The sequence below is a fragment of the Alligator sinensis genome, unplaced genomic scaffold (genome assembly GCF_000455745.1).
Source record: "Alligator sinensis unplaced genomic scaffold, ASM45574v1 scaffold71_1, whole genome shotgun sequence".
In the NCBI taxonomy this organism is placed as follows: Eukaryota; Metazoa; Chordata; order Crocodylia; family Alligatoridae; genus Alligator; species Alligator sinensis.
The window spans coordinates 6,776,075-6,788,529 of NW_005841834.1; the positions used below are offsets into that span (position 1 = coordinate 6,776,075).

Consider the following 12,455-nt stretch of genomic DNA (forward strand, 5'->3'; position numbering starts at 1 on the left):
GGGACAGGTGATAGGAGGGTGGGAGCAGGCACCTAGGGGCTAAGTGATGGGAGGGACAGGCAGCAGGGGCACAGGCAGGGGAGGCAAGGGGCAGGCGTCTGCCCCCTTGTTCTCTGCTGTTGTTGGGGAGGATACAAATTTTACGACAACACTCCAATACCTGGATTCTATACATGGAAAATTATAAGAAATGTATGGGGGGGAGGGGATCATCATAAACTCCAAGTTATGTTGAATTTGGGTAAATATGGTATTTTTTGGTTTTTTTTAAGCAGGGCAGGTTATGAATCTAGTACCTAAGTCAATAAATAATGAAGGTTCTTCAGCTGGCACAGAACTGCTGGAGCAATTCCGTACTTGTTCTGTTCCAACCTACAGTATAAAGGGCATATTGGGAGTAAAGGATTGAAGGGTAATATGGCCTGTGGCTGTTCTAAATGAGATGCAGGTTATGAAGGAGGATCTGGGGCATGGCTTTCTGTCATCCTGGAAAACTTCTTCAGACTTCAAAAATTGTATTGTGCATCAGGATCAAACCAAGATGTCTGAAACTTTTTCACAAAAATATGAGGAACACCTTCTGAAACCTGTTCGATTCTCTGCCTCTAGAGCATCCACTTCAGCTACTCTTGCAGACAGGATACTGGACTAGATGGACCATTGCATTGACCTAATATGGTACTACTTATATTCTTATGAAAGATAACCTGGGCATTCCTCTGGGATGTGAGAGATCATGGTTCTAAATCAGGCACATCAGGGACTCAAATTTGTCTCCCACACCCTTGGTGAATGCCATCAATCAGTGGGTCATCAACCATACTGATGATGTTCACACTTGAGTGGTCTCTTACTTAAATTCCATCATGACCCTGAGAAACCTTTCCTGACAAAGGTTTTGTCAAAACGAGTGTTTTTTCTGTGGGGTGGGGAGAGTCCTTAGTTTTAATGACTTGGCATTTTCTGAGCAAAATACCAGTACATTCTGACTGGCAGTAATGCGGGGCAGAAAAATCAGGACCTATAATGAGGCCTTAAATCTAATTTCATATTACTCCACTCTATTGTAACTAACAAAACAGTGGTACAGAGACTGGAATCCATTTTTTTTCCTGCTCTGACAAGTTTATTTTGTTTCAAATATGATTTTATAAGGTGAGAAACAAAATGATAGGGAAGAAAGACTGCCACAGAAGAATGTTGATGCTGTGTGAAACCTTGTGCACAACAGGCCAGCAAAAACCTGTGGGTATTTCTAAGGCAATAATATTGTTGTTGACTCATTTATTATGCACTTCCTTTTTACCTGATTTCCCCCCTTCCCCATCCCCACATACATGTTTTCTTCCCCTCCAGGAAGAAGCCTTTGCTGAATGTTTATATTGTATTCCCAGTACTTTCATTCCCTGGCCTTTACCTTAAGATCTCTTCCTAAGAGATTTCAATAGTTTATTTGAAGTGTCTGTATTTTTCTTTTGCACAAGTACTTTTTTCTTTTTCTCATATGTATACCCATGTGTATATTGTACTTCTGAACTGATTTCTTTATCTCGTGTTTAAAGAGCCAAATGCAGTGCCATTATTTTTTTCATATAATTACATTACATTACATTAAAGTGTATTTGTCATCTTAAATATTTCTTGAGCTTATCAACAAATTATAGAGTCCTGGATTTAGTTTAATATAACAGCCACTGAGATAAAGCATAGGTATCTAGAAAGGTGAAAAAGCAAATTTAATTGCAAAAAGTTTGTCGAAGTTTATCACGTAAGGTGTGTGCGCGGGGGGAGGGGGGAATTTGGCAACAGACTTATATAGTTGCATGCATTTTAACCAGTAACCTAACTAATGTATTTGACTATATAAATAATGAAACATTTTGTCATCTTTGTCTATGATTTTTATTTTATTTTAACATATTAAAATCTAACAGAAACTTTTAAATTGCTCTTGATTTGGCTTGCATTAGTAAAGCCAGGAATTTTTCATGCACAGGTATCTTTTCAAAGATTGGTGAAAATTCATGATTCCATTGACGTCAAAGCCAAAACACACCTTGGTTTCAGTAGCCCTGAATTTCCTGGTTTGGTTTGGTTTTATTTTAGGCAGTATGCTTAGCATAATTTTAAAGTAACTGTGTGATGTAAGTTTTCCTATGATATTCTGTAAATGTAATTGTGGGAACTCAAAAACAACCTAAATTCTAATCCTGTTCCTTTTAAAATAAATTAACATTTTAGTACAGGCTTTAGTAAAAAGAAGAGCAGACCTTAAATAATACTTTATACTCAACTCAGTGCCACAGATCATTCAAATGTTTAACTATCTTTCAAATATACAACAATGATGAATAGTACTAACGTAAGCATTGCTCTGCCTGGGGAAGACAGCTGAGAGAATAGAAAAGAAATTATTTACATGGAACATAAAAGCAGTTATGTTAGTAAGCATATTGTACCTATGGCAAATATATTTTGCTATAATGTACATTTTCTTTCTACCTTTTATGTCAGTTGCACACTTGATTTTTAAATGCCCTTGTGAGAGTATTGCTTTATTACTTTCAGTTCATTAAGTACTAAGTTATACCTCATCAACCCTCCAAGTCACGTCTTGCAACAGTCACAACTCTGTTAGCAAAGCAACTGATTTTTAAGCCTGATATTCACTTTTATGCACTAGGTAGTGATGTCAAGAGTTGACTTCAGAGCTATCAGTGAACTATGATATAATAATTTGATTAATCCAGATCACAGTGATGGAGGGTTTGATTACTTTCAAATACTAAACTCATCCTTTCATGTAGGAGTTTGCCCCGTATATTTTAGGCAGCAAAGCTGGGTTGTAGTTTTCAAAATATACATGTGTATAGCAATGGAGGTGGTTTCAGTAGCCGTGTCAAATGGTCATTGGCCTAAACTGTTTTTTTCTTTGTTTTTGAAAAGCAAGAAACCCATCATTCTTTACAGATCACAGAGGATTGCCTTATTTTCTATATTGATTTATTTTTCAAATATATATTGCACTTTAAACAGCATTGTCAGGATTTAAACAAAGTTTAAATCAGCCTTAGAATGCAGAAAGTAATAGGAACATTTTGGAAAAACATAGACCATTTTTAAAAACTTTTTATTTTAATGACATTCTTTATATTCAGTGCTAATATCAGAACTCTTGTTAGCAATATTGTAATATAATTAAAAGTGGAATAAAATTTCTCCTATCCAAACATTACCCAATGATGATTCATTTTCTGCTCTGAATTTATTTTAATCCTTAGGAAGTGAGCTTACCATACCATTGTGCACTTGATGAATAGGGTTAAGTACAGAAAGTCAATCAATTCATCTTCGGACTTTTTCAGTCTTTGCAGGTTAGTATACACCACACAGATTACATTGAAACAGAAGTGAACAGACATTTACCTTTGATTCAGGAAATGCAGCCACATGCCTGCAGTGGCTTAGGCCAGAAGCTGGGAGGTGCTAGAGCATGGCTCTCTGGCTGTGTTCACTTCCTTTGCCTGTTGCCCCTCAGGTCTCTGGGATTTGCTTTCCAGAATCACAAAAGCAGGAGTCTGCAGGTTTGCTCATCACTTCCTCTTCCTGCACTTCAAGGTGCCTCTGGGATTTGTAGTCTAGTTACAGCCAGCAGTAAGCTTGAGTAGGGGAAGGGGTGTTTAACCCTTCTCCCAGGCCCCAGACCCCAGCTGGGGTTTGCCTGGGGTGAGGGGCAGTCCCTCTGCTCCATAGACTGGGCTGCATCCCCAGCTGGGTTTGCCCCCCCTTCCCTTTGTCAGCCAGCCCTCACTGCTCCAGCTAAGGAGCAGAGGGGTGGGGGCCAGCTCTGCTCTCTGGAGCAGACAGCACTGCCCAGCCCAGGCCTGGAAAGAATTCTGGGGGACTATGATTTAACTTGCACCAGGAAGAGGTCTGGGACAGAAGTGTCATAAACCAGTTTGACCCAATCAGTCAAACTGGTCTGATACTGCATTCAACCAGGTTTATCTTAAACCAGTTTCAGACATTTTGAAACTGGTTTGTGTGCATTTAGCTTCTGTTCTGTAACAGGTTTAAACCAGTTTCTGATCACTTAAACCGGTTTGTGTGTAACTTTTGTCCCTAGCCTAACAGTTTATATTTCCACTAATTTATTTGCCATATTAAACTATCGCATCCAGATTTACTTCCCAGAAAGTACAGCTAAAGCATTAATGAACACAATATTGTAAATATAACAAAATTGGTTACAAATATCATATTTGCTCATAAAACATGCACATGGGGAAAATATGGGTGCGCATTGTATGTGAGGCATGAGTCATCAGGGTCTGGAGATTTGGTGGCAGGGGAGTGGTAGGAATGTTTATTGCTGTGGCTCCATGAGTAGTTCTGGGAGTTATGGGAATTAACTTTGCCATTGTTCCTCCAACTCCAAATCTCTTCACCCCATAGGGAGTCCTCTAAGTCCTCTGACTAGCTGACATGGCACCATGACCCAGATGAGTCCGATGCACAGATTGGGCCTGGAGATCCCAGACCTCAGGTACCTGACTGTACTACAAGATAAGATCTTTTTTTTTTTTTCCATGTTGGGGCCTTCCAAAAGCTGCTTTTTATATTACAGGATGTGCTATATGCTGTCAGTTTTAGTTTGACTGTGAATTTTTATCTAGTATTCTCATTTTTCCTTTGTTTATGGATTCTGAGGAACAGATTTAGGCTGAATTATTTAAAAAAAAATCAAAAGTTTAGTAAAATATTTATATAGCTTTTATTTAAAACTAAAAATCACTCCTTGTTGGAATTTCTTTACACTGAGGCATTAATCTATAGCTCTGTAAATTGAGAAAGATGCTGGAAAGATGCCCCAAGTCTCCACACTAGGCCATTTACTGTTAGTGAATTAACTTAAATTTGGTAAGAAATTTGACTTTTATTATGGAAGTCTGGGATGCATCAGCTTTCTTTATAGCAGGCATTTCAGTGCTTCCAGTTTAGTATATTCTGTAAGTTAGATGCGTTTTAGTTTAGAATTCAAGAAAAACATTGAAGCTTTTAGTCATTAGATTATAAATAATAATAAAATCTGGTTCTCATCCTGGGGAGACTCTCAAGCTACAAAAATGGATTGCAAGTGGTTTTCCCAGTAGCAACCCTGGGAAAGGGTTGTGCAGTTTTTACACATGCCGGTTGTTAAGTGCTGTTCCTATAAAGTACAAGAGTCAGTTTCTGAATACATAGTATGATGGAAGGGTTTTTGGTTGTAGCTGTGTTGGTTTAGACATAGGCCAGCAAGCTTGGTTTAATAAAAGAGCACATCTATTATCAGTATTATCTTTTATAAGACCAGCTAGTAATAGATATCACATCGACTGAAAGAACCTTGCCTGCCCTAGTATGTTGGAAGGATTGTTGGCGTCTCCTTTTTCTTTATTGTTTGCTGTGTTCCGATAGCCAGCTTTCTTTTGATGATTTGAATGTGTTAGTTTATTGCACTAACTGTATTGTAAATGCTTACAAAGAAAACTAGCCAGACAGTTTTACTGATGTATTCTCCTTCTACTCGCTCTTTTATTATTGTAGTAGTAGGTAACCATTGATGGCTGCTTGTACACGCCACGGGGGTTTAATTTGGTTTAGTTCTTCCTAAATTGAAACAGTGGGTTTTTAAAAATACAGCTTCAATTTAGGGAGATTTAAACCGAGCGAAACCCCCATGGCATTACATGGTTGGGGCCTGATCCTTACCTACCTCTTCAGTGGGGGGGTGGGGAAGGGGTGAACTGCTGGCAGGCTGAGCGGTCCTGGAGCTGCATGGGGGCCCCCCAGGTGGCACCTTCCTGCTGGCATCTGAGCCTGGGCGGTCTTGGGGTGTGCTGCAGCCATGGAGGGAAGTACTGGGCCCCTTGCACAGCTCAGGCAGGCTCTGGGGAGGAAAAAAAAAAGATCAGGCTCGTGGGTTTTTGTTTGTTTGTTTGTTTTCCTTTAGTGGAGCCTGCCTGCATGGGCTGCTACCGGGTACCACAGCCCCTGAGCTGTGTGAGGCCTGCCAAGCCCCGAGCACATCAGCTTCCAGCTCCCTGTGTACTGTTGCACTTTGTTAGGTAGCAAACGTAAACACCTCAGAGGTGTTTTATCTTGCTACGTACCCAAGTCATTTAAAGCGGAATACGCTGCCGAACATGCAAACAGCAATGCAATTAAAGTGGTGCAAAAGGGCATTTAAGCTGCTTTTAAAAGCCTATTTTGTGGCTTGTACAAACGCCCCATCCCTCTTGATCATGGTGCATGCATGAGAGGTTACCAGGACATGTATGCCTAGGCAGGAGTATGGAGGAATGGCAGCTGCTCAGACCTTCCATCCATTGCCCTTTAGACCTTTGACACAGAATCCAAAAGCCAGACCGAATCTGGACATTTGGCGCCTTGATGGCTGTAGTTACATGTGGGTCCGGAAATCAAATCCAGGTCTTCTGTATGGCAGACAAGGATTTCACCGCTGAACCACAACAGTGTTTTTTGGGTGGGTTTTTTTTTTTAATCGTTGTACACTTCAGAGAGAGCCTGACATTTGATTAATTGAAAACCGGCATGTGATGAATCATAAAGTCTTATCAATGCTGATCAGAGGTCAGTAATCTTGAGCTCTAGAAAGAAGTTAACCAGTATTAATGAATATTCAAATTGATGCAGGCTGCTAGTACTTTCTACATACTGTCAGCAGTGTCTGAAGGAACTGGGGAACAATATACTCTAATTTGGGGTTAGGCTCAAGGATCTCCTTAAGTCTGACCATGAACAAATATTACTGTAACATTGGGCTTTGGCTCTTTGTAACCCTTTCACATCAAGTTTTGAGCAAGTACATTTGCTGCGACTGAAATATCTGTACAAGCTCCTGCTGCTCTCCTGCCCTTCTGGGTTCACACGGAGAAAACCTTTAAAAAGCATTGTATCTCTTTGACAGGAGTTACAGTTATCCTGCATTGCCCATCTCATTTTGCTTATTAATGAAGTGGCTTTGGTTATTTTTTTTAAATTGCATATTTCAACTAATAGGCATGCTCTGAGCAGAATTTGTTCAGCTATTACAAATCATAATGGTGCTTTGTTCTTAAAATACCACACTTTTATCTTTTAAGCAGCTTTAATTAATATAAAGATATGGACTTTTTAAAAGCAGATGATATATTGACTGACATTGCTGTTAAAATATTTTACAAATTAGTGGAACAAAAATAATCCTCATGCCAATGAATCAAAAGTCTTTGACTCCTCCTGAGAGTTGCATGAGGAAACACTTGTGCTAGAACAATGAGAACTCTGGTTAGTGGTGGTTCCTTAAGACAGTTCTCAGGGTAGTTTCTTACTATAGTTTTCCATAACAGATTTTTGTGTTCTGAATATGACCAGATAATCTGTTTCAGTTTTTTACTTTAATCTCTTGCTTTATAGTGTTGTGTGCACACGTTACAAATTAAATGCCCAAATTAAGCATTTGAAGTTCCGTACCTAAAGAGGAAGCTCAGTACTGGTTGTTAAATCTTTAGATTTTGTTTGCTACATTGCACTATGGATTTCTAGAGGCAAAACAAAAAAATTAAAGTCAGACTATTGAAGTAATAAGAACAGAAAGGGAGAGAATCACATAATGTCTTTAATGTGAAAAAGGATAGATTTACTTTATTCTAATGACATTGATATCTTTCCTTGCTAGTATTTTTGTTTATTTTGGCTTGCTGATTGGTTGACTTAGAAGAATTGTGATTTGTATTCCCTTATGAAGCTGATTCTCTTTACTGAACTTGATAGAAGCTGGTTAGAGGAACTGGAGTTTTTCTAGAGAATACTGTTTCACGTTTTAGCCCTGGCAGCAAAAAACAGCAATATTAAGAGTGGAAGAAGTTGTAGTTTACAAGTTTTTGTGCATTATGTTAAGTACATAATTTAGAGCTTCAAAGGAATTTACAAACATCCTTACAACTAATTTTGCATAGGAAAGTTTTATTTCAGTTTAGAAGACAGGTTATCGTCAAGATTGAGGTCAGTGTATGAGCTACTAGAAAGCTGATGGATTACAGCTCAGTGCTCGGTCCCTGGGATCATGCTGCCTCTGCAACTGTTTTGGGTTTTTTATGTATTTGGCGAATTGGCAGTGATTGCTAATGTGAACTCTAGACAGAAGCATAGATCTCATGGATTATCTTGGAAAGATGTTACTTTTCCAAGAGGATAGCTGCCTTACTCCTTTTATTATTTGGGATCCTTCTGAATGTTAGGAAACATAATTTGAACTACACAGATGTGCTTAATCTGGGGGGCCCATGTTCTAATTGTTAACATATATAGCACAGCAAACTTAAATATTTCCAGGTGTCTCTGAAAATCTTGGACACAAAATAGATCATGATGATTCTCATAAATACACCAAACTTTCAATTTTGGAAACAGAACCTGAAAAAAATTAAATAAAATGCTACTTTACACATGGACTAGTTTGATTCCTAGCTATAAATGTGTATTACTACTCCCTTATTAAAATATAATGCAATAAAAGTGTTCATTTTTATCCTTTTTGAGTTCTAGTGTTTGGAAGAAAGTTTATATTCTCTTCGGCTTAGAAAACTATTTTGCAGTATCTTTGTTTTTTTTTTATGTTTTTACAAAAGAGGGAGAGGGGCTCCCAATCTCATTCTGCAAACTGGGGAGAAAAACAGCACTTTTTGTGGGGGAGGGAGGGAGTTTTGGGTCTTTTAATCAATTAGCTGTTGATTTAAGAAAAAATGATTGTTGTTTAAAATTTGAATGATTGGGAGGAGGAATGTACTGACTTCCAGTTGCTGCCATTACAAGAAACAATGAAAAAATGATGTATATGAAGAAAGTGGAACCTACTTTGTGTTGGCAAAACCTAAAAGGACAGTACTTGTTTTTGAGCTGTAAACTGCTTGGACAGTGCATGTGCTACTCAGAGGAGGTGTGCTGTTGATGATAGAATACACTGACCTGAATCACAGTAGTTGTGACTTTGTACCCTGAACATGTTTACCAACTTGTAGAGATGATAATTGTAAGTTTTAACCAAAGAGATTTTAAAAAGTTAAAATTCCAGGAAGAGATTGTTTGATATACCATTAATACCACTTGATGTATTAATATCTGTTTTTACCTCTGTTAGTATCTGGGTGGTGGGGAGGGTTCATGCAATATGACTTCATTTCAGAGTGGGGCCATGTTTGTACACCTATTTAGTGTTCTGCATTTTGTTGGTGGGGAGGGGGCGGGGGGGGGAGGTTGATATAGATGTTCACCATGGCAAGGTACAGACATTGCACATTTACCAGTATAAGTGATCGGAAACCGGTCTATACCTGTAACAGAACAGAAGTTTGGCACCCATAGACTGGTGCAAAAATGGCAGAACCTAATCTAAAATCTGCATGTTCCCTCCTCCTCCCCCCGAATGGTGTGTGTGTGTTCTGTTCACTACTGATGTAAACTATGCCGCTTACAGAAAACTACGTAACTTAGATCAGTTCCACCTTGGGTTGTTTGAATGTCTGTACTTAGCCCATGTGGCCATACAGGTTAATAGGTAACAGTGGCCCTTGTAGTACAACTTTTATGTGCTGAACAAGTTGGGAGGGGATGGCAAAGAGTAGGACTCTGTCAAGTAGGGAAATGAGATCTTGATATTGCCATATGAAGGCTGACTTTTTTTAGACAAAATTCATCTTGGAATATACAGGATTGGCAGCACCTTGGCAGGTATGTGCAATTTGGCAAAGAGCTTTGGGTTTGCATGAGGATGACAGAGTGAAAAATATACTTGTAGGTAGCAGCAGGACTAGAAGCTAGACTCTGAAATGAAAAATTACTGTCAGGAGGGCATAATAGGTTCATATGCTAGCAGTGCCTGTACTAGCAACATCTATGACCCTGTGTAATTTTGGTCCTTCCAAAGCATCAGAGCATATCAACAAACTTGCCAGAGGTGGTTGAAGCAGTGGCAGTGCATCCTAACTGAAGTCTGCAAACATCCTCACTTAGAACATTGCATCTCTTTTTGTCCCTGCATCAGCTGTACAATGCAGTTCTAGGTGAACAAACAACGGTTGATTCCTAAAGGCAGGTACTTGCTGTCATTCACTTTGAGAAGATTTAGGGTTGAGTCTCTGGAAAAAGTGTGATTTTAGCTGACAGTGTACCAGAGGTTACATGTCGTAATTGAACTTACTGCTGTCAAGACAGTTGGCCAGTTGGATTGGCCAGTGACAGGGCCTCTGTCTGTGCTGCCCAATTTTGTTAGGTGAAAAGTATAAGGACCCTGGCCAGAAGCAATAGGCTTCTTTTCTGCTTGCCTGCTTCTAGGGTATTAAAAGATCTGTTTTTGTGTCCAATAATTTTTCACAGGTATTGAGTTGTTATATCTCTTTCATCATTCATTTAATTCTTGCTGGTAAGGATGAGCACTTTGGAAAAGAATGCTCTAATTGATGCTTGGAACATAGCATGATTTCATGGTTAAGAATTAGTTTTTTAGGATTTCAACTCTAATTCAGTCTTCCTTGAGTATGTTATTTAGAGATTTTTTTTAATTATTCATGGGCATCAGAAGATGATATACACCATGGGCTATATTGCTCTTTTGAGTATTTTTTTTTTCTGTTTATGCCTTGATGGCAGGTAGCTTTTTCAGTAAAGCATGATGCAGGGCAACAGTTGTCTGTTATTACTGGGTTAAGTGACCATGTAGTGCATGCTCTCTGCCAGACTTAAACTTTACTTCTGCAGAACAAGCCCTTGCCACTTTGAGTGATTCATGAAGGATCAGTGTGCCAAGTTAAAGCACAACATTTTGTGCTGTGCTGTGGCATGGGACAGACTTGGCTTGCTCCAAATTTCCTGAAGTGGCAAAGATTACCCATGCATTTGGGTCTGGGCCAGACTTAGCAAAGGCCTTCCTGCTTGGTTTGTCTTTTTTTAATAAAAACTGCAACCAGTCTGATACTGTAAAACATGCTGTTTCTACTTTTTTAACTTGAATTCAGTGAACAAGAGTTGAAGAGCAGAAATTTTACTGTGACTTGGTTTAAAATAATACTAAGTTCTGGCACAGTAATACAGTGAAGCAGTTCCAAAATGTAAACTTAAATATTGTACACTAAACAAACTGTTCAGACTAAAAAAAAAATGGCTCAGACCAAGTGCAAAATACAACTTTAAATTGACAGTGAAAGCTAATTAAGGAGAGAGGCTTTAGCTCTTGAGAACCCTACAGGTTTCCATTGGTGTTCCAGAGCTGAAAGGGGTTCTGTTAGGATAAGGACAAACATTACACATAAGCTGGTTTAAGTGATCAGAAACTGGTATAAACCTGTAATGGAACAGATGTTCAGTGCATATAAACCCGTCTGAAAATGGCTGAAAACCGTTTGAGATAAACTCAAATTCTAATGATTTGGCTTACTCATATTAATCATTAAGGTCTAGGATAGACATTGCATAAACTGGTTTGACCCAAATCAGTTAAGTCTCATACTCCATTCAACCAAGTTTAACTGGCCAAAATACTTAGAAAAGTTGCGTTACATGATTAAGCAAATTTGATACTGCCACCATAAAAACTCTTGGGAATTATGCATTTTACAGAACAAGAAACTCGAATTTCTTGTTCTGTAATGTTTGAGAATAGATTTGTTTCTGAAGCAAAATATTAAATTTCCTTACTTGTGTGTAGGATCTCAATCATTTTACAAATCTCAAATCAAAGTTTGATCTCTTGTACATAATACATGCATATTTTTATTACTCTTAACAGTATCTGTGGTACTCTTGTTTATTTGCCTTGCTGTACAATTTAGCAGGAGAAATTTATCATGAAAACCATAACTGAGTGTTTTGACTTTCCTGTGTACATAAACTTTTAATGTTACTTAATATTTATCTAATATTTTTTTAATTTCCTGAGTTAAAAATGAGTGATCCTACATTGAAGTAAATTAAATAAATGTATTTGCTTACATGTTTCATTACAGAAATAAATAAAAATATATTTATACAGATTATCTTCTTCCATGTCCATTTCAGGAGAGCACTTAAGTAAATGCATAGCATTTGTTCAAGTTCTATTCACTTGAATAGGGTTTTAGCCCATGTTTACATTTTTTTTCTGGATTTGCATATATCCTTAATGGGAACCTTTTTGCGACACTGCGGTATTCTGTCTTCTTTCAGAGCCATGTTTGTCAAATTCAAAAAATGGAAAAGCAGTATTATCTGATTGAAAAAAATAATATTCAAACTTGCACTTGAACTGACATCCTTACATTCAAAACTGTCTGAATAATATCTTGCTGATCAATCACTTTTAGGCTGAAACAAGCCTTTCCAGTTACCCTCTCTAGTATAAATTTACTTGCAAGACTGTAAATATCAGAAAATCGTGGTGA

At 38.2% G+C, this 12,455-nt stretch overlaps 1 protein-coding gene across 5 annotated transcripts in view; it reads left to right on the plus strand.

Moving 5' to 3' along the window:
• Positions 1-12,455, plus strand: part of NCOA2 (nuclear receptor coactivator 2) — a 263,699-nt gene that overhangs the window by 26,657 nt on the left and 224,587 nt on the right. The window contains exons 4-5 of one of the 5 annotated variants that reach the window (XM_025200406.1): positions 3,282-3,374; positions 4,456-4,546. The exons of the other annotated variants lie outside the window; for them this stretch is intronic. The gene's annotated coding sequence lies outside the window, so the exon portion shown is untranslated. The remainder of the gene's footprint in view (positions 1-3,281; positions 3,375-4,455; positions 4,547-12,455) is intronic. 5 annotated transcript variants of the gene reach the window in all.